Source organism: Antechinus flavipes, chromosome 4 (assembly GCF_016432865.1).
Source record: "Antechinus flavipes isolate AdamAnt ecotype Samford, QLD, Australia chromosome 4, AdamAnt_v2, whole genome shotgun sequence".
In the NCBI taxonomy this organism is placed as follows: Eukaryota; Metazoa; Chordata; class Mammalia; order Dasyuromorphia; family Dasyuridae; genus Antechinus; species Antechinus flavipes.
Window position 1 is genome coordinate 121,869,702 of NC_067401.1, and position 21,431 is coordinate 121,891,132.

A 21,431-nucleotide genomic window follows, 5' to 3' on the forward strand; every position below is an offset into this window, starting at 1 on the left:
AGAGAGAGAGAGAGAGAGAGAGAGAGAGAGAGAGAGAGAGTGTCAAACAGTTTGGCTCTGATGCTAGGTGTATTCTCGGGACTGCGGCTCTGGGAAGAGTTGATTTCTAAGCCTCTCGCTCATGTAGTCAAGAGATGCCATGACTTCGATGCATGCTTTACCTATTGTATCTGTGAGAATTGGCCCGGAAAGTGTGCAACGACTGAAAGGATCATTGAAGGCAAGGCTGAATTGTAGTTGATTGTCACTCAGGGGTGACAGCATGTTATCTTTGTGCTAAATTAATAGTAGGGAAAGAAAATCATCCAGAGCCTGTGATTGCATCTTATAATTCTGAGCTACTGATGAGCTATGACTTTTCTGGGGCCAAGTACCCCCCACTGACCACTGTGATTGCCAGAGGCCAGAGTCCCATTTCCACAAGCTATATCCCCAGCCAAGGAAGATCTGCACTGTTACTTGGCAACTTCCAGGATGAGTGGGGGGCAACCTTAAGAAAGAAAGACAGCACAATCCAGCCAGTGCTACTAAAATGAAACTTGAGTCCCTGCAAAAGCTGGTCCTGAGGAATTGATTGGAAAGCATAGCTTATGACACATTCTTATGGAGAACACATGGACTATTTCAGGAGGAGGGTTCCCTGATGCTTCAATGAAAAGCAACATATGGAAATACCTGACTTCCCACATAGCCCAGCTTTGTGGTTTGCAAGTTTAGCTAGCAACCTCTACTGCATTCCTTAGAAAGCTGCAAACAGGGGTATCCTTCACATTTTCCCTAAGATAAAATGGGAAAAGAGCAAAGAAAGTCACCTATAGCGTTTAAATCACATTACTCATTAAGTTCATGAATACATACATGTGCACACACATACACATACACTCAAAAATATCCCTAGCAACAGCTTAAAATTAGGTGTCTCGAGCTCTCTATTTAGACTTTATCTTTGCTTACCAAATGCAATGCTGCTTATACTGACGCAGTGCCTTTGGAAACCATGTTTAATATTCTTAACTGACAAAATTTTGGCCTTTATTTACCTGGAGGCAAATCAGTCACCAAACTTTGAACATGATGTTCCAACAAAGCCAGAGAAAGTTACCTGGTGGCAAACAGCAGCCTTACAAGACTAATCAACAGAACCATCATTTAGCAAAGGTAAAGAAAAGACTTCTAAGCTCTCTAAAATGCCTTCCTTGCTTTCAGGGGACATCAGGGCACACTGACAGGGGATTGTGGTAAGCACTTCTCAAATAGTAATCTGCAGGTAGCATTGAATGACTCACAAAAATTCCCCAGTGGTCTTGAGAAGAAAATTACCTATGACTTTTCCTCATTCCACTCAGCATGACAGAAATCCTCCCTTGGATTTTTTTTTTTTTTGGTCTCCCTTTCCTGGGATCTATTAAGACTCCAGAAGTTTTACTGCAAGATCCTGATTCAGAAAGCTGTAAACCTTGAGATCAAGCAGATTTTCTTTTATCTGCTAAGGAAAGGATTAGAAAAAAGAGGAATTCTTCCTCCAGGGAAAAATTTAGTGTGATAGAGGGGTATTAAAGAAGAATTTTATTGGCAGTAATGTTTTATGGCTCGTGGATCATAGATGGGAGAAACTTTAGAGGCCATCATGTCTAATTGCCCCATTTTACAGATGAGGAAAATGTGGTTCATAGAGATTAAGTGTCTTTCCCATGGTCATATAATCAGTATTAGAGATGACCCATAAGATTTGCCATTTCAGGAATTAGAAAGGAAGGGATACCAAACAACAAGTCTCTGGAGGGCAAGGAAGAACTATAGTCAAGCCTATATGAGACATGGTCACTATAGAGAGGAAACAGACTCCACTTATATTTTACTGAAAAAATTTCAGTCATCTCATTCTAGTTACAATTCTGAGATTGATTTTCAACTGCCGAGTGAAGTGGCAATGTCTACTAGTTCCTTCTCTGCCATAAGTATCTCCCTTTCCAGTCTATCCAAATGGAAGCTAATGACTTGTGAGACAGTAAGACTCAATCAAACAAACTAAAAAGAATGAAAAAAATGGAATAAAATGTGAAATACCTCATTGGCAAAACAGCTGACCTGGAAAATAGATCCGGAAGAGACAATTTAAAAATGATTGGCCTACCTGAAGGCCATGACCAAAAAAAAAGAACCTAGATAGCACTCTACAAGAGGTCATTAAGGAAAACCACTCCAATATTCTAGAAACATAGGAGGAAATACTCATTGAAAGAATCCAATGATCACCTCTGCAAAGAGATCCCACGAGGAAAACCCTAAGGAACATTGTTGTTAAACTCCAAAACTATAATCACTCTCCGGTCTAATCTATCCTTGACTCAGCAGCCAAAATCATCTTCCTACATGGCTGGTCATTCTCTACAAACTCAGTGGCTTCCTGTGACCTACAGGATGGCTCTTAAAGCTCTTCATAACTGCCCCCTTCCTACCTTAATAGCCTTTAAATTACTTCCATATACTTTACAATTTATTGACACTGGCTTTCTTGCTATTCCTCATATATGATTCAGTCAGTCATTTTTTCATCTCTCTGACTCTTTGTGACTTGGTGTGGGGTTTTCTTGGAATAGTTTGCCATTTTCTTCTCCATTAAAGATGAAGAAACTGAGGCAGTGTTAAGTGACTTCTTAGTGTCTACAGTTAAATTTGAACTCAGGTTTTTTCTAACTCTAGGTCTGGCAATACATCCATTGTGCCATATTGGCACTTCACTTTTTAATTCTATACCATTTTACTGTTAATCCCACATACCTGGAAGACTCTCCTATATAACTCTATCTCTTGTCTTCCCTGACCTTCTAAATTGAGGTCAGAGCCACCTAATAGTTAGGGCTTCTTCCAGTGTTCTTCTCCTGCTACTGTCCCCACCACTGCTACTGTTTTCCCTCTAAGATAACTTTCCATCTATCCATCTATATATATCAGTATACTCAAGTAATTATGCTTATTTTGTTTTTGAATATTGTCTCCCCCATTAGAATGTGCATTTCTAAGTACAGAAACTGATTTTTGTTACTGGTTTTTTTTTTTTTTTTTTTTACTTTTCTTTGTTTTTCTGGTACTTGTTAACTGACCAGTGCTTTTTGGCTGACAGGATGGACCACATTCCTATTAGGCCTTTACCCAAATTTCTTTGATTATGGAAAAAAAAAAGATAATTCCAAGGGTAGGTTTGAAAGCTGTGTAATTAGATAAACTCAAAATTCAGTAGAAAGTTAAGGGTGGGAATATTTGTTTGAGGGTGAATGACCCCTCTCCAGCAAGCCTGCTTCTGGTTCACTGTTTACCACTGTGTGACCCAAAAGTCCTTGGAAAATGAATAATAGTTCACCATCTGTCTTTGAAATCTTGGAAACCCAACATACCATTATGAGATAGCTACAACAGTTTTTTTTTTTTTTAAGATATTAGGATTGTGAATTTGAAGCTTAAAATTAAAAAAGAAAAAATGTTAAAAATAAATGAATAGTACATTTTTCAAAAAGACATCAGGTTGTAGGAGAAACAGTTCCCCAAAATCTATACCTGGATTGAGATAAAGATAGATATAAGAGAGCATAAGGGACTGGTTCTGTGAATTTATTGATGCATGAAACTTTTAAATCTCAGAGAATTAATTGAGAGATTGAAAGACCCAGAGTTCAGCAACCAGAATATGTGAGAGAATTTGACCTGATATCCACCATACTATGCTCTTAGTAGAGTCAAGCTGAGGATCATATGTTTTTGAAGGTATATAGAACAGTTTGTCTGGGCTGGCTCTAGTGATTAGAATGCAGTACTCATGACCAACTAGGTTACAGGTTCAGCCCTCAAAGGGAGCAGTTAGCTTCATACAGAGAAAAACTATCTCCTAGCCATTTTGTAGTCTTTGTAGGGCTGCTTTGTAGTCTTGGTCTGACAGCTGAAGAACGTGTGTCTTTGATAGTAAGAATAATACATCACAAAAGCCAGGGTGGTTGCAAGGAAAAGACATTGAATTTGGATTCAGGAAATCTGGATTTGAATTGGGCTCTGTTGACTGCCTGTATAATGTTGGTAAAAATCTTTTATTTCTTTGAACCTTAGTTTCCTGAGCTTCCTGAGGAGCTAGGTGGTTTTGGGGATTGTATGCTCTACATCCTATTATCAAGCATATCTTCTTTTAACAGAAAATTCATACATATATAATGTATTACTGTGCACATTGTTACCCAGTTGGTCATATTCCTCTATTAGATTGTAAGTCCCATAAGCAACTTAGGTAAATTTTGTCTTTATTAGAGCCTTTGTTTGCTTGGTACACAGTAGGTGTTTAATAAATGCTAAAAGAATATATGTGACTTACATCATGTTATTGTATATATGCATAGGTTTTCTACTGGATTCCTGTGTATTTGTCTTGTCTCCAAAGCATGTAACTCAGAGATTTACATTGTGGAGATTTATAAATATTTGTTGAAAGGGAACAGTACTGAACCAGCCACAAGGCTTCTGGGAATCTCTCTAATGATTCATGTAGGAGCCCATTAGAGATAGTATGCCAGCAAGATAATCCAGGAGATACAATATGGGACTTGGAATCAGGAAACTCTGAGTTCAAATTTGACCTCAGATATTTATTAGTTGTATGATTTGGGGCAAGTAATTCTCTCAGTTTTCTTATCTGTAAAATGAGCATAACAATAATATCTGCTTTCCAGAATTGTTATGAAGATCAAATGAGATAAAATATGTAAAACACTTTGTAAACCTTGAAATACTATATAAATGCTAGCTATTGTTAAAAGGTGCTATATTAGGAGCCAGAGGACTTTAGTTTGAATACTGGCTCTGTCACTTCTTATCTATGTGATCTAAGGCCTTGCTGGACTTCAGTCACTGTATTTGTAAAGATTAGATATGGTAGCTTCTTTTTAAAAAAATATTAAAAATATTATTTTCATTTAAAATTTTGAGTTTTATATTCTTTCCCTCCCTCCCATTTCTTCCCTACCACTGAACAGGCAAATAATGTATCAGTTATATATGTGAAATCATGCAAAACATATTTCTTTATTAGCCATATGGAATAAATACAGAAAGTGAAAAAATATATACTTTGGTTTTTGCTCAGAGTTCATTAATTCTCTCTCTCTCTCTCTCTGGAAGTGAATAGCATTTTTTTCATCATGTATCTTTTGTAATTATCTTAGATCATTGTACTATTAGAGAAGCCAAGTCTTTCACAATTGATCATAATTACTGCTGTTAGTCTATGCAGTGATTTTCTGGTTCTTCTCACTTCATTTTGCATCAGTTTGTATAGGGCTTGTCGTGTTATTGTTTTTTTTTTTCTTTCTGAAACTATCTCCCTTGTCATTTTTATAGCATAATAGTACTCCATTATAATCATATGACACAGCTTGTTTAGCTATTCCCTGATGGATGAGCATCCCCTTTATTTCCAATTCTTTGCTACTACATTTTCCCTTCCACTATAAAAGTTTTTCCTCATATGCCTTCTTCTTCTTCTTTTTTTTAAAATAGCTTTTTATTTACAAGTTATATGTATGGGTAATTTTACAGAATTGACAATTGCCAAACCTTTTGTTCCAATTTTTCCCCTCCTTTCCCCCACCCCCTTCCCTAGATAGCAGGATGACCAGTAGATGTTAAATATATTAAAGTATAAATTAGATACACAATAAGTACACATAACCAAACCATTCTTTTGCTGTATAAAAAGAATTGGACTCTGAAATATTGTACAATTAGCCTGTGAAGGAAATCTGAAATGCAGGCAAGCAAAAATATAGGGATTGGGAATTCAGTGTAATGGTTCTTAGTCATCTTCCAGAGTTCTTTCACTGGGCATAGCTGGTTCAGTTCATTACTGCTCCATTGGAACTGATTTGGTTCATCTCATTGCTGAGGATGGCCAGAGCCATCAGAATTGATCATCATATAGTACTATTGTTGAAGTATATAAGGATCTCCTGGCCCTGCTTGTTTCACTCAGCATTAGTTCGTGTAAGTCTCTTCAGGCCTTTCTGAAATCATCCTGTTGGTCATTTCTTACCGAACAATAATATTCTACAATATTAATATACCACAGTTTATTCAGCCATTCTCCAATTGATGGGCATCCACTCAGTTTCTGGTTTCTGGCTACTACCAAGAGGGCTGCTACAAACATTCATGCACATACAGATCCCTTTCCCTTCTTTATGATCTCTTTGGGATATAAGCCCAGTAGTAACACTGCTGGATCAAAGGGTATGCACAAGTTTGATAACTTTTTGAGCATAGTTCCAAACTGCTCTCCAGAATGGTTGGATGTATTCACAATTCCACCAACAATGTATTAGTATCCCTGTTTTCCCACATCCTCTCCAACATTCCATCAACATTCTAGCCAGTCTGACAGGTGTGTAGTGGTATCTCAGAGCTGTCTTAATTTGCATTTCTCTGATTAATAATGACTTGGACCATCTTTTCTTTTTTTTAATTTTATTTTATTTAATAATAACTTTGTATTGACAGAATCCATGCCAGGGTAATTTTTTTACAACATTATCCCTTGCACTCGCTTATGTTTCGTTTTTTCCCCTCCCTCCCTCCACCCCCCCCCAAGATGTCAAGCAGTCCTATATATGTTAAATATGTTGCAGTATATCCTAGATATAATACATATTTGCAGAACCAAACAGTTCTTGGACCATCTTTTCATATGGCTAGAAATAGTTTCAATTTCTTTGTCTGAGAATTGTCTATTCATATCCTTTGACATACGCCTTCTTTATATGAGAAAATTTTGCTCCATTATTCTCCCTTCTCCCTTCCTCAGTGTATCCTTCTTTCTAACCTCTACATTCCTTTTTAGAAGATCAATCTAATTGATTCACACCTGTGCCCTCTGTCTATACAGACTCCTTTTAACTGTCCTAATAATAATAAAGTTCTTAGGAGTTATATGTGTCCTCTTCCCATATAGGAATCTAAACAATTTAAATTCATTGAGCCCCTTAAACCAAGATTTACCTTCTTATGCTTTTCTTGAATCTTCTATCTGAATGCTAAATTTTATTTTTCAGTTCTGATATTTTCATCAGGAATGCCTGACTGCCTTCTGTTTCATTAAACATCTATTTTTCCTCTGAAGTATTATATTCATTTTTGTTGATTAGATTAGTCTTGATTGCAAATCTAGCTCCTCTACTTCTTTAATAGAAAAGATGCTAAAACTTGTGCAATCCTGACTGTGGTTCTATGAAATTTGAAGGGTTCCTTTCTAGCTTCTTGTGATATTTTGGTCTTGACCTGGGAGCTCTGTAAATTGCCTGTAATATTCCTGGAAGTTCTCATTTCATTCAGGAAGTATTCATGAGAATATCTTTCAGGAAATGAAACTGGATTCTTTCAATTTCATTTATCCCTCTGGATCTAAGATAACAAGGCAGTTTTCTTTAATAATTTCTTTTTTTAATTCTTTTTTTTTTGTTTTTGTTTTTGCTGAGGCAATTGGGGTTAAGTGACTTGCCCAGGGTCATACAGGTAGAAGTGTTAAGTGTATGAGGTCAGTTTTGAACTCAGGTCCTCCTGACTTCAGGGTTGGTACTTTATTCACTGTGCCATCTAGCTGCTCCTCCTTGATAGTTTCTTGAAATATGTCTATTTTTTCTATTATGGCTTTTAGGTAGTTTAGTAATCTTTAATTATTTTCCTTTGATCTCTTTTCCAGGTCAGTTTCTTTTCCAATGAGGTGTTTCACATTTTCTTCTATTTTATCATTTGACATTGTTTTGCTGCTCCTTAAAGTCTCATGGATTCATCAGCTTCCACTTACCCATTTCTAAACTATGTGGGTATGGCTGGATTCTCAGCAGGAACCACAGATTCTTTCACTTCCCAGTTTGTCAGGTTGGAGTATGCGTCTGGGAAGAAAAGTGAACCTTGGTTGATTGGGAATACTGCTGAGACATGACCTGGCCAAGAAAGAACTAGTACCCATTGAGTGCAGAAGAACTGGGGTAGGGTTGCTGCTAGCTGTGGGCACTTGCAAAAGAGTGGAACTCTTGGTTTGGGGTTTCTGGTCAGAGTGGAGAGGTGAAGGGAAACTTGAGGCACCATCTCTCCACCCACGATTAAAGGCGCTTACACTAATACCTCTCATTTAAAAAAAATGAATTAGCAAAGAATAAAGAACTCCACCATTGAAAAATATGAGAACAGAGAAGACCAGTGTTCATCTTCAGAGGAGGACACTTTAATAAATAAAAAAAAGCTTCTATGCCAAAGAGTACTATGAAATGGTTCCTTGCCAAGAAAGAATTTATAGAAGAATTAAAAAATCAAATGAGAGGCATTGAGGAAAAATCAAAGAAAAAAATTAAAACCATCCAAGAAAAATAAGATTACGAAAAAAAGTTAACCAATTAGAAAAGCAGGTACAGAGTCTCAAAGATGAAAATAACATTGAAAATTAGAATCAGATAAGGGGAAGTCACTGCAGCTATGAGAAACCAAGAAATAACAAAACAGATTATTAAAAAATGAGAAAACAGAAAAGAATGTGAAATATTTTATAAGAAAAATGACAGATCTGGAGAACAGATCAAGAAGAGAAAATATAAGAATAATTGGACTGCCTGAAAGTTGTGGCCAGAAAGAGAATCTTGACACAATAATGCAGGAAATCATCCTAGAAAATAGTCCTGAAGTGATAGAACATGAGAGGAAAGTAGAAATAGGAAAAACATTTACCAATCATCACCTCACGAGATCCTTTGTGGAAAAGACATAGGAATATTATTGTCAAATTTTGAAACACCTTGATCAAAGAGAAAAATTTTCAAGAAACAAGAACAAATAATTCAAAATATCCTGGAATTACAATTTGAAGTATACAGATTTTTTAGAAGCTACAATAAAAGCCATAGGTCCTGGAATTATATCTACAGACAAGCAAAAGAACTAAGCCTGCAGTCAAAAATATCATATCCAGAAAATTATCTATAATTTTGAATGAGAAAAAATGGACATTAAATGAACTTGTAGATTTTCAGGACTTTCTATCAACCAAATCTGAAATTAACAGAAAATTTAACATATAATAGACAATATCAAAGATCAGTTTTAAGGAACTCAACATAGACAAACTATTTAAACATGGACAAATTGCTAATTTTTTACATGGAAAATGTATACTATATGTTTAAGATTTAAATCAATAATAGAGTAGCTCAAAAGAAAGACTGGCAGTGTAAAGGTAAAAACAGTAATACAAATGAGGTGCAGAAGAATAGACATAGGCATTAAAGGGGGGAGGAGGCCTCAAAGTTCTGAAAACCTCCTCAAGACAGGAATGGATTCCATTGGCAACACTTCATCTGTACTATAAAGGGTATAGCATCCTCCAAAATCTATAAAGGAATAAGGGGGGAGGGATGGATGGACGGGGAAGCAAAGAGTGAGGGAAGAAGATAAGGAAGAGATCCCTGGGTGAGTGGGGTTTAAGTAATAGTAATACAAGTTATGGAGAAGAATTTAATGAAAAAGTCAGCAGGGATAGGGAAGACGTGTGTGTATCTGGGGTGTGAGTATGTGTGTATGTATATATTTATCTATATATGTATACATAAATATATCTTTTCTAAACTGTAGCTTGCTTGGAGGTGGAGGGATGAAAAGGAAATATGTGTGTGTCTATGTGTATGCATTATGTATGTGTATTATTTATCTATATATGTAGATAAATATAGATAAATACATAATTCTTAGCTATAGCCTGCTTGGGGGTGGGGAAAAATGAAAGGGGGGGAAAGAAGGCAAAACCCAAACAATATTCATATTAGCATTCATTATATAAAGAATAATGACAAATCCAATATTAATAAAAAAAACTTTGGGGAAATATTCAGAGAAGAAAAGCAATGAATTCAATTTAGTTCAATTTAGGTCAATAAGTATTCATTAAATGCTTATTACATGCCAGATAATTTGCTAGACTGGGAGATCCAAGTACAAAAATAATAATAATAAAAAAAACCAATTCCTTCCCTCTAGGAGGTTACGTTCCACCCAAAGGCATAGAGAAGGTTTATAAAAACAAACAAACAAAAAAAACAATTTAGATACTTTATTATTAACATGAATTAGATGATTCTGGAATTGTGACTTTATCAGGATAGGGAAACTCTCGTCTCTAAAACAGAATAGTAACTCAGAGTCTTAAGTCATCCAGAAATGATTGATTCATGGTCACATAGCTAGGATATGTCAGAAGTAATAATTGAACTCAGATCTTTTTTCATTCCAGTGCTTGTCCCTTTATCCACTATCACACACACACACATACACACACACACACACACACACCTTTTAAAATTAATTTACATTTAAAAAATTGGAGTCAACAAAAATTTCCGATTTCAGGATGAGATTTCTATTGTTTATGTATTTGGATATTTGAGTTCATGAAGGGTTAGTAAATTTATAATAAATATTATTCTGTAATTGAAATCACTTTCATATTCTTAGACTACTATGCATGACCAGCTTTCTCTATTTACCTCAATCTCTTATAATTCCCACCTTCTTTAAGTTCCTACTCAAGTGATGATTCCTATAAGAGACCTTATCTTCCCCAGTTGTTAGTTCTCCTCTCCTCAATGATTTTCTATTTAGTATTTTGTTTTTGCTTATTGGAATGTATGCTATTTTCATCAATATATATATTTCTGAAGGACGGGGAATCTCAAGTGTATTTTTGTATTCTTTGTTTTCTGTCTGTAATAGTAACTGGCTCTTAGTAAATGCTTATTAAATGAATGACTGTATGCATTATGATATGCTAACTTTTTTTTTAAATTTCAGAAGCCATTTTGTGAACTAGTTTTAACACAAAATTTCCACCAATATCTGAAATAAGCAATGTTCTCTACTCATAACCCTGCTCACATTTTCAAAAAGGCCCATTTGTCATAATAAATGCATTTCTGATGTGTGGTTAGTTCTCTATGGTTAATTTCCAATGAATAGATTTAAATTGATCACATTTTGATGGTCTTCTAACAATTTTTCACTTTTTTTCAGCAAAGATTTTTTTAATTTGGGACCCTTTTCATCAGTTCCCAAAATAAATTATGGGAAGAAACCAGCCCTGTTCCTTACTACCGTCCAGGAGGGAGGTACTGACTGGCAGCTTCTGCTCTCTAATCTCTCCAACCCTTCCGTAGGGTGTCGGCTCCTCGCTAATTACTCTAATTCTTTTTTTTTTCTTTCCCTAAAAGAAAATATGCCACTTATTGAAAGCTGCTTATAAAGGGACAAAAAAAAATAGGAAAAGAAAACTAACACCCCAGGGTGTACCAGAACATGCAGACAGGGCTCCTTAAGTGTGTGAAGTTGTTAGAAATGAATGCAAGACCCTTCCTCCTCCTCCCTCTCCATTTCTAAGCCACAAAGAAAAAAGGAGGGAAGAAAAGCATCTCCTATTCAACCTCAATCAGACCTTTTCAAAAGGTTCAGTCTGTTCGCTGGTATGTTATTTTTTTTGATTATTTTGTTTTAAGCACCAGTTGACCTTTGAGACTAAAACCTGGAGGTCCCAAAATATTCCCCGAAAGGCTCTTCTGACATTCTCTTTTGGACTCAGAGACAGGATGTATGAAAGGGCTCTTAAGAAAGAGATGGTCCTTAGGAGATGCCTGGGGAGGTTTTATGACAGAATGTTTATCAAAAATGAGCCATCTGAGGTTTCCCAACTTCGAAGTTTGGAGAAATGGGATTCTCTTGAGATGGCTCTGAACTCTTCACTGAGACGCTTTCCAAGAACCATTTCCTACCCGTTCCATGCAGCCTCCCTCCTCAGGCATCACCCTGCGATAGTCTGATCCCTTCCTTCTGAAAAGTCTTCTTGTTCTTGCTGCAGACCCTCCTTTCAGTCATCATTATAATTCTCTCCTTATGAATTCCCTATTGTCTGTTATGTATCTACAATCCCCCACAGCACACGGAGGAAAGGAATGTAAGCCTGTTAGGTCTGCCTCTAAGTCTCAACCTTGTCTTCAGCCAGGTCACAATGCCCCATTTATATGTGGCCTCAAAGTTTGATCATAATTCTCTATCTACTCAGTACCATACCATATGCCCTCCAAGGCAGATCGGGAGAGTTTGAGAATGGATTTCATATATCCTCATTTTCCCAATTTTCCAATTAAATGACACACTTAAAGTCCATGTGTTTAGTTCCCACTGAACTAATTTTACATGCAAAAAAAAATCTTCACAGTCAAGAAACACTGTAGATTATAATAGAGCCATGGCCCCAGGCTCAGCCACATCTAATGTGTGGTGACATCATGTCAAGACAGCTGCTATTATATAATAACTGGGTATTCTTGAGGATTTGGTGGGATTGTTTCACTGTGAATTGATTTCAGGGTCAGGAGGTGCTAAATTGTTTCAAATGAGCACTTAGTTTGATGACAGTTATACCATAAATTCTGATTTCAGAGCAGTTTTAAATATATAGCAGCATGTGTAATGAGATTCAGCCTCAGAGCCAGAAAGATGTAGCTCTAATTCCTGCTTGTCATAAATAGGCTGTGTAGAGGAGAAGGTATCACCTCTACTGATAGAATCTTCACCTGGGAATTCTCTATATTAATGAAATTCCCAGATCCAGTTCCTATCCCTATTCTTTTAATATGTTTTATCAGAACTATAATTAGGAATATTTTTTGCATCTGAGATAAATTCCAAAAGCCATCATGGAAGTGAAACTAGTAAAAAACAATCTTGGCTGGGAGTGGAGATGGACATCAGTCACATTTCCACAGTGGCACAGTAGTTGGAAAGCTAGAGTCAGGAGGACCTAGGTTCAAATCTAATTTGACATGTATCTCTTAGTAGCTCTGTGACCCTGGGTAAGTCACCTAATTATTTTCTTCCTCAATTTCCTCAACTGTAAAACTGAGATCATAATAGCACCTACTTCCTAGGATTGTTGGAAATATAAATGAGATATCTGTAAACAGCTTAGCACAATGTCTCATACATAGAATAAATGCTTGCTAAATGCTTATTCCCTTATCAGGAGGGCAGAGATATTAAATAAAAAGAAAAGGCTGCTCCTATCTTTTTCCTCCTAGGAAGAATGCCATAATTTAGATATTCATTTTAGCTAAGTACAATGAAATAAAAGGTCAGTTTTTTTTCTTTATGCTTGGCTTTTAAAGAACTTAATTACTCTTGGCTAAAGTCAGAATAGTAACTCTTATAACCTTGGTGAGGGGTTTGAAGGGGCTTATACCCTATCCTGTGTTTTGCCTTCCACTCCTTTTAACCAAACCCACCTCAAACCACAAATCCAGAGCTGGATTGGAACTTGAGAGATCATCTAGGCAACCTCTTTATTTAATAGAGAAGAGAATTGACTTTAGCAAAGTCACAGAAGAAGCTTTATTATTATTATTATTATTGAAATTGAAGCAGAGCTCAAGTAGAGTATAATGGAGTGTCAATATCCCATATTTACAGACTTCTGGGAAGTGGTCATATCAATGACAGTTGTCATATATTGCTTCTCTGTATTACAGAGGAGGAAATGATAACCTGATCAATGAACAAGCATTTATTAAGTACCTTCTATGTTCTAGGTGTGGCTATTATTGCTGAAGATACAGAAAATTTTTCCTTTCCTCATGGCACTTACATTTCAATGCAATAAATAGATATGCATGAGATACATAGAGAGCAGAGGGAAGGTAACTTTTGGGGGAAATCCATATTTAATATCACAGCAGACAGCAGAACCCTGGGCTCCTGATTCCTCTTTTAGTTCATTTGTTGAAATTTGACCTTCCTTACTGGCAGGCTACTCTACCCCCAAATGAGAAGGCCCTGAATGCTCCAACACCAATCAGCCCCCTGTGGGACCCCATTTATCTTCTCTTCTTTATTCTACCAGTTGCCATTTCCCTTTCAGAAAGGGATGCATATTAAAGACTTCTAGTCCTTGCCATAAATCTTTCCACTATTCTTTTAGGACTTCTGTACTCTCTTTAAATCCTAAGCTGAACACTTCTATAGGCATTTTCTTTTCCAAATTGGACTCCGAACTCTTTGAGAGCAGACACTGTCTTCATATTGTCCTTGGATTCCTAGTGCTTAGCTCTATGTTTTTCATCAGTAAGGTGACCTGATCCCTCCTCCAGAACAATGGTTTCTAATCCTAGGATTCAGGAAAAGCCACCTGAAATATAAAGGAAAAATAAGAAAACTTCTGACTTTTCAGACCAAACTCACCCCCTTTTCTCAAGGCTTCAGACCCCATGACAATTTGAGCAGGTGTGGGAAGACAAAGGACAGGAAGAGTAGGGTTCCAAGAAGGCATGAACCTCTGATAGAAGGTGAGGAACTAGACTCTTTCTTTACCTTATCTTTACAGAAATGTTGCCTCATCCCAATTGAAATCATCTCTCTCCAAGATGGATGGGTTAAGAGGAAGATATATTTTCAAGACCCCTAAATCTTTAGAGGCATTTCCCCCTTCCCAAGAGTAACATGACTATGCACTTCACTCATTCTTCACCCTTAGTGGGTCAGTCATAGATGGGGCTTTCTTTCGACCCATCTTGTTTCTGCTCTCTAGATTGTCTAATAGTTGTGCCACTCTTCCTCCCTCTCTTCTTGAAAGGCCACTGCTATTAGGTTTGAGGTGATCAGTTTTTGGGATAAAGGCAGGTTTCCCCTTCCCCAGCAAGCCAAGTCAGGTGTTGGGTTCCATCAACCATGGCTTCTGTTTTGTTTTGGTTTTTTGCCCTATGAGATATATGAGTTGCCTCCTGCAGTGGAAAATTGATATTAGTCCAACTCCATTGGCTATAGTTCTGACCTTGCTCTATCTACCACACTCAATCTCTGCTTTCTTAGAGAGGCACAAACTTGGAAGTATCCATTTAAATTTCCTACTGATGAGATGAAGCTTAGATGGAGCAATAGTAAGAAGCAGTACAGTGAGCATCCTTTAAAAAACAAAACAAAAACTCCTCCAAACAGATCTAGAAAACATGTTAGACTGAATCCTTTGGTGGAAATTCAGAAAGAAAAAAATCTCAGGCAGTCATTTGTCTAGACTAGCTTAGCACAGAGAGGCAGATAGGGAAGTCTTCAGACACTGGGGATTGTGTTGGCCCAGGAACTTGCTGAGAATGTGCACCAGCATAAGAAAAGTCTCAGATACCTACCAGGTCTCCAATAGATGCATACTAAGGCACTGAGTCAGGGACAGTGCAGCTGGTGGCTTTGTCACTCACTACTTAATCCTGAGTTACGGATCCAGAGAAGACTCAGAAGGGAATCTGCATACAGGGTAACATTACTAAGGAGGGAGAACCTTAATAATATACAAAGAAATTTCAGAATTTCAGAAGCCACAGGTAGAGACAATAGTGTAGCTCAGATCCTAGTGCAAGTCAGAGTCTTATTTTGAACATCTAATCCAGCCAGCACAGAAATAACCAAATCTAAAGTTGAAGGCCAGGCGGGGGAGCCTGCCAATTTGAACCAAACAGAGTTTTCCATCTGGTCAATGGGAGCAGGATCTAGCTGAAGTGTATTTCTGCATAGACCCAAACCTTGATCAGAACCTGCAGTGCTCAGATCATACTTTGCTTTGAATCAGACTATTTTGGGAGCCATGAAAGTTCAGTGGTTCCATCCTCTCACTGAGATCCTGGAATAACACAACATTCCATCACTCCTATTCATTCCCATCCCAAAGCACTAACAGGTACAGCTTAGATTTTTCTTCCAGAAATGCCACAGAACTCAGCCTTAATGTCAAGTCCTATGTCAAGGCTGGAAGAATGAGTAAACAAAAAATGAACCCTATCATAAGGAGCTATTATGATTGCAAAAAAATTCAAGGTACAAATCCAGAACTGGGTGACTCTAAATCATCTATATGCGAAACCGCCAAGAAAAAAACTGCTTTGGCAAAAACAAAACAAAAAAGAAACCCAACAACAATAACAAAAACTGAACTAGAATCCTGGAAAGACATAAAGCAAGAATAAAAACAAAAGAGTTGAAAATGCTTTTATAAATGGAAGGAATGCACTTGAAGAAAACACTGGGAAAGAAATGAGAATCATAGAAGAAAGAGTTTCAAAGGGAAGTAATATCTTGGTACAAGAAGTATAAAATCTTGCCCAAGCAACAAATTCCCTGAAAGATAGAACCACCAAATAAAAGCCAATAGTTGCAAGAAGCCACAAGAAAAATAAAAGAAGGTCAAAAGGCTGAAAAAAATAGAAGAAAATCTCAGGTATCTCATGGGAAAACAACATAAACAAAACAACAACAAAAATCTGACCTAGAAAACAGATCAAGGAGGAAAATGTAAAACTCATTGGACTATATGGATGCCATGTCAGAAAAAAATAAAGGAACGAGTCCAGACATCTATTTCAAGAATCTTAAAACTTCTCAGACTCTTAGAACCAGAGACCAATAGAAGGAATCTTACTAGTCATCTCCTGAAAGAAATCTAGCTTTCATGTCAATAGGTCCTTTGTAAAACAAAACAAAACAAAGCAGACTGTGAGTTTCATTTCATCCATCTATATATAGTAATATTCACACAGTTTTCCTATATATTTCAAGAAAATCATTCAGCACCCTCTATGTGAAAAGCTTACCTTCCAGGATGGAGATCTAACATGTCTACATATAATTAAGTACCAGGTTAGGTCCATATTAGGTGTAGGGAGGATGCAGAAGGAAATCAGTAAAGACTTCCTATAAGAGGTGGCAATTTATTTGAGTATTACATACAAAAAAAGCTAAGGATTGTAAGAAATGGAGATCAGAGATTGTATTTTAGTTATAAGGGACAGCCAATGTAGACATGAAGAATGTGAGGTAGAAGGTCAAGTTTAAGAAATCTGGCAAGAAGAAAAGAGCCCAGGCTATTTTTTCTTAAAACAAATCCAGGGGCCTATGCAAATTATTTTGCTATTCTGGGATTTTGTCACAATAATAAATGATGCTTAAAATCAATGACCTCTCAGTTGGAAACTGGTAGGAAGTCTCCTTGATGACAGGACTTCTTGAATTGACTGCCTTCTCTCCAGAACACTTTGAATTCTAACTTTGGATTTGTGTCTCTAATTAAGTTAAGGGTTTTATTTTTGTTGTTGTTGCTCTTTTCATGCAAAAATTTCAAGGAAATCTCAACCTCAAGTCAGTTTTAATTTCCTTTTATTGAAGTTAAGGATTACCCAAAAAGGGTGATGAAAAGAGGCATGGAGGGAGCAGACAGATTGAACCATATTTTTAAAAAGCAAAGTAATAATGCAGAAATGTAACACTGGGAGAAAATTAAGGAGTGGTCAGATAATGCAAATTGATATGTAATCAGGGCAAAGCTCTTGTGTTCCACTGGCATTCAAGTGATGTCAAAAAGAAATAAGAGAGATCATAACATGAGTAGCCTCTTATGTTGAACATATCAGAAGACAAGATCTGGAATCAGTAGGTGTGCTGATTAATATTTAATACCTGCCTTTCTTAGAAAACAAAATGTATCATCAATATATTTTTTACAATTAATTTTCATTTTAAACATTTTCTTCACCACTTTCTTATATCTAGATAATCAACAAAATAATAAATCAGCCCCTGATTTGTAACATGCTAATTTCTGAAGTATAGATGTCAATATCACAAATTTAACAATCAATTCTTATAAGTCTGTATGATCTGACTCCACCATATCCCTGAGTCTAGAATCAATAGGTGGATTGTCAAATGGATTGTTGATGAGATCATAATCACAGTTCTATGGGAGGCCTACTGTAGTCAAAAAGGAAAAAAAAATGCCCTGAAGAAATTAAAGAAGTTGCATGAGTATTTTATGAAATAGAAGAAATCAGTAGAGAATAAGTTGCTGAAAAAAGAGCTGGGAACCACTGTCTTGCAACAATACCTGCAATGGTACCTTGAACTGAAAGGATAGCAACTCAAAAATCAGTAAAGTTTAATATTCATGCATACAAGAACAAGATACAAAATTGATGACTCAAAAGCCCCCATACAATGAAAAGCAAAGTAGGCTATTAATAGATGAGACCCTCAGTCCCCTTAGGAAATAATTTTTTGACTGGTAATAATATTGGAACATGTCTCTTAATTATGTCAATTGTAAGAACACCAGAATATACAATATATATTCATTTCATTTCTCAATCAGTCACCATTCTTCTGACTCCACCAAAATATTGCCAAATGGATTTCAATTTTTTATGGTGAAAGAAAACAGATTTGTTATATTAGGATGGAAGGATGAGCTAAGAAGGATACAACATGGAACCATCCTATTTTAGTGTCCTGATATTTTATTTGAATGGTGACAAGTGGTCACTTCTCATGATGACTAGAAACATTAGGAAGAAAAGAATGAGAAAAGAAAAAAAGAATGGAATGATTATCAATTGTTAAATTTAGCAATTGAATTGGAAGCATCATTCTGCCCAAAGAATCAAGGTGGGTACTGAATGAGGAACCAACTCAACTGGGAGCTGGATATCTGATTCAAATTTCAATTTTTGTTTGTGATCTTAGGGAAAGATAGAAAGAAATTTTTGAGTAGTGAAAAGAATTACATTTTATATTTCTCCTGCCCAGACTTTTAGAAAAGATATGAGCTGGCTGTCGTATGGCAGATATGAGCCAAGTTTCTAATTACATAGGCAGTTTCTTTTTACTACATGAATTGGTAAACATATTGAGGGCAAATTTTGTGGTCTATGATCCCTTGAAAATCCCAAGGAACTTTTGATTAACTTTCCAGACTTCATAAGGTTAGGAAAGAAAAGAAAGTACCTGGTCATTTGAAGGTTAATCTCAAAATTAAAAATAAACAACAACACATTGCTGTTAAGGATATAAGTGAGCCATATGTAGCTTATCATAGCAGTCACTAATGTTTCCTGCTTTTGTGGTTGGGGAGGCAACTTGTAAAAAGCTGAGAGCTACAAGGTTATTTCCTAATGCCCACAATCATTGTTCCCCATATTAGGGCAAAGACCAACACAAGGAGAGATATTCATTTTCAAAAGCTTGCAAAATTACATCCAAGCCATTGGCCAAATTGGGAGATATTGCTAGGCTCTAGAAATGAATTACCCAGCTCAATATCATTGGAATAATGAAATTGTCAACAGCAACAGGACAACTGTTATTTGGTTCATTCTTTAGTGGATTGGGCTGACCATCCAGACACTTAAGAAGAATTATAAGAATTAATTGTGTTCTAATACCAAACTCTGGTCAGGGCAACAACAAAAGTATTAATGAAATGTATTTAAAAAAACAAACAAATCACCATCCTTCTCAGAACCACTGAGTCTTTGTCATTCTCTTCCTGTCATCTTATAAAACAAAATGACCAAGACTAGGGGTATATGATTAAATTCCAGTATTGCAAACAAACATGTCAGCAAGTCTTTGTTGACTGCAAAATAAACAGATCTTTAGTGGAGAAGCCCCTTCCCCCTTCCAGTAACCAGTCTGCTTGGGTGGTATTTATACTTTTTACAAAACACTAAAGACTGGAGAAATGTCTGTTGTCTCTACATAAGCAGAGAAGAGAAGTTACCAGATAGTGACATACTACCTCTCTATTCCCACATTTGTGAAAGCTTTTTACAGAGTACATTTTTTAAACCTTCTTTCTAAGCAAAATGTAAGTTATTCACTTGGCACATGGAGCACTTCTGCCAGTGTCACAGAATGACCCAGTAAAGCTCTATTTCTTTCTGGTCCACTATTCCTTAGTCTCAGACCAATCTTTGGGTTGACATATGTCAGCATATGAATCCCTTCTTTTTCTCCCCAAATAGATTGAAATCTGCTTTCTTAAAATGTGTTCTCAGAAATACCCTCTTTTGGGCTCCTGTTGTTATGTGTTGTTTTATAATGAGGCCCCAAAACTTCAGGGTCTTCCTAGGACAAAGCCCACAGAGTGTTTCCAGTGGTGGGGCCTGGGATTTTTTAGGCAGTTACAATATTGCATAGGAGTGTCGGCTTGTTTCTGATTATACTAGGCATCTCTACTCAGTGGGTGGCGATTTGCATGAGTAATCCTGGTAGCTTTCCTGGTCACTCAAGCCATAAAAGAAATTCTTCCCCATCCTCTTCTATTTCCCCCTCCCCTCTTTCTTTACTGGATGCCAACTGAGATTTTTTTTTCACAAACTTTTTTGAACTATTTTGGGTTGGGATTGAACTGGAGGCAATGACTGAAATTCTGAGTCCATGAGCCAAAATTTCAGCAAGAGTCCTTTTGCCCTTTGTTAATTGCAGTATAAAGCGGTTCCACAACAGAAAACTTCCTCTCTTCTTTTGGGATACTCTTCCAATAAAGAAATCTATTGTTTGACTTTCCATCAGGCCAAGTTGTTTAACTTTCTCACCTAAGTAACCCATCACAAGCTAGTCTGATAGAAAAAAATACAAAAAAACAAAAACAAAAACAAAAACAAAAACAAAAACAAAAATAAAAACTCTCTCCTTAGCTCCCCTCTTCTGCACTCCAGGCTTTGAAAGGTGAATATAGCAGAGGAGTCTTAGTGACTATTCATTACCACAAGACTAAGTTCCTGATAGAGGAGATCTGAGAAAATTAATTTTATTTGACCTTCCAAAGAGATGCAGGCATTGGAGTAATAATCAGTCTTAGAAAAAAAAATAGTTGATTTGCAGGGTTACCATGAAAGGCAACAATTAAAAATCCATTCTACATTATCAAGGAAAGCTTTCACTGCTAAGGTTACTTTATCTACTAAAATGAGTTATCAACAGCAGAGATTTTTAGGGTTTTTGTTAGTTTGTTTTTCGTTCTTTCACCTGAAAAAGCTAGTTCAGATTTATTCTGTGAAAGTCATACACTTCTGACCTAAGGCCTAGGAAGCCAGGTATTATGTGACCTGTTTGAGGCAATCAAGGAAAGATAAAGGAAAAAAGCAGAGATACATGCATTGAAAGAAGAAAAAGGTCAGCAGAGAAGGCCACTCAATTTTTAAAATAAAGATTCATCTATATGAGTTTTTAATGTTACTTCTTTTTCTTCATCGTCCCTTCTAGCTTTTGCTCAGCTTTCCCTTCTCCACCTATTTCTGTGGGTCATCTGTGTCCTATCCCATTTCTTCCTTTTAAATCATCCTGGGGCCCTTCTCTGATCACTTCAGAGCAGGTACATTTATTCCTGAGTCGTGCTATTTTAGCTGCCATATATGTCAAGTGACAAAAGTAATTCCTTCCTGGTATTCATTGTCAGCCCTACAGGATAAACTTCTAAGGAAGACAAAATGAATTGAATGTAATTAGAAGCTTAATGCCTCACTCCTCCATTCATGTAGTTTTTTTTTTTT

The 21,431-nt window shown here is 36.5% G+C and overlaps 1 protein-coding gene across 1 annotated transcript in view; it reads right to left on the minus strand.

Annotated features, from left to right (window-relative positions):
* The window catches only part of ANKFN1 (ankyrin repeat and fibronectin type III domain containing 1), a 405,379-nt gene that overhangs the window by 185,610 nt on the left and 198,338 nt on the right, over nt 1-21,431 (minus strand). The gene's annotated exons all lie outside the window — the stretch shown is intronic.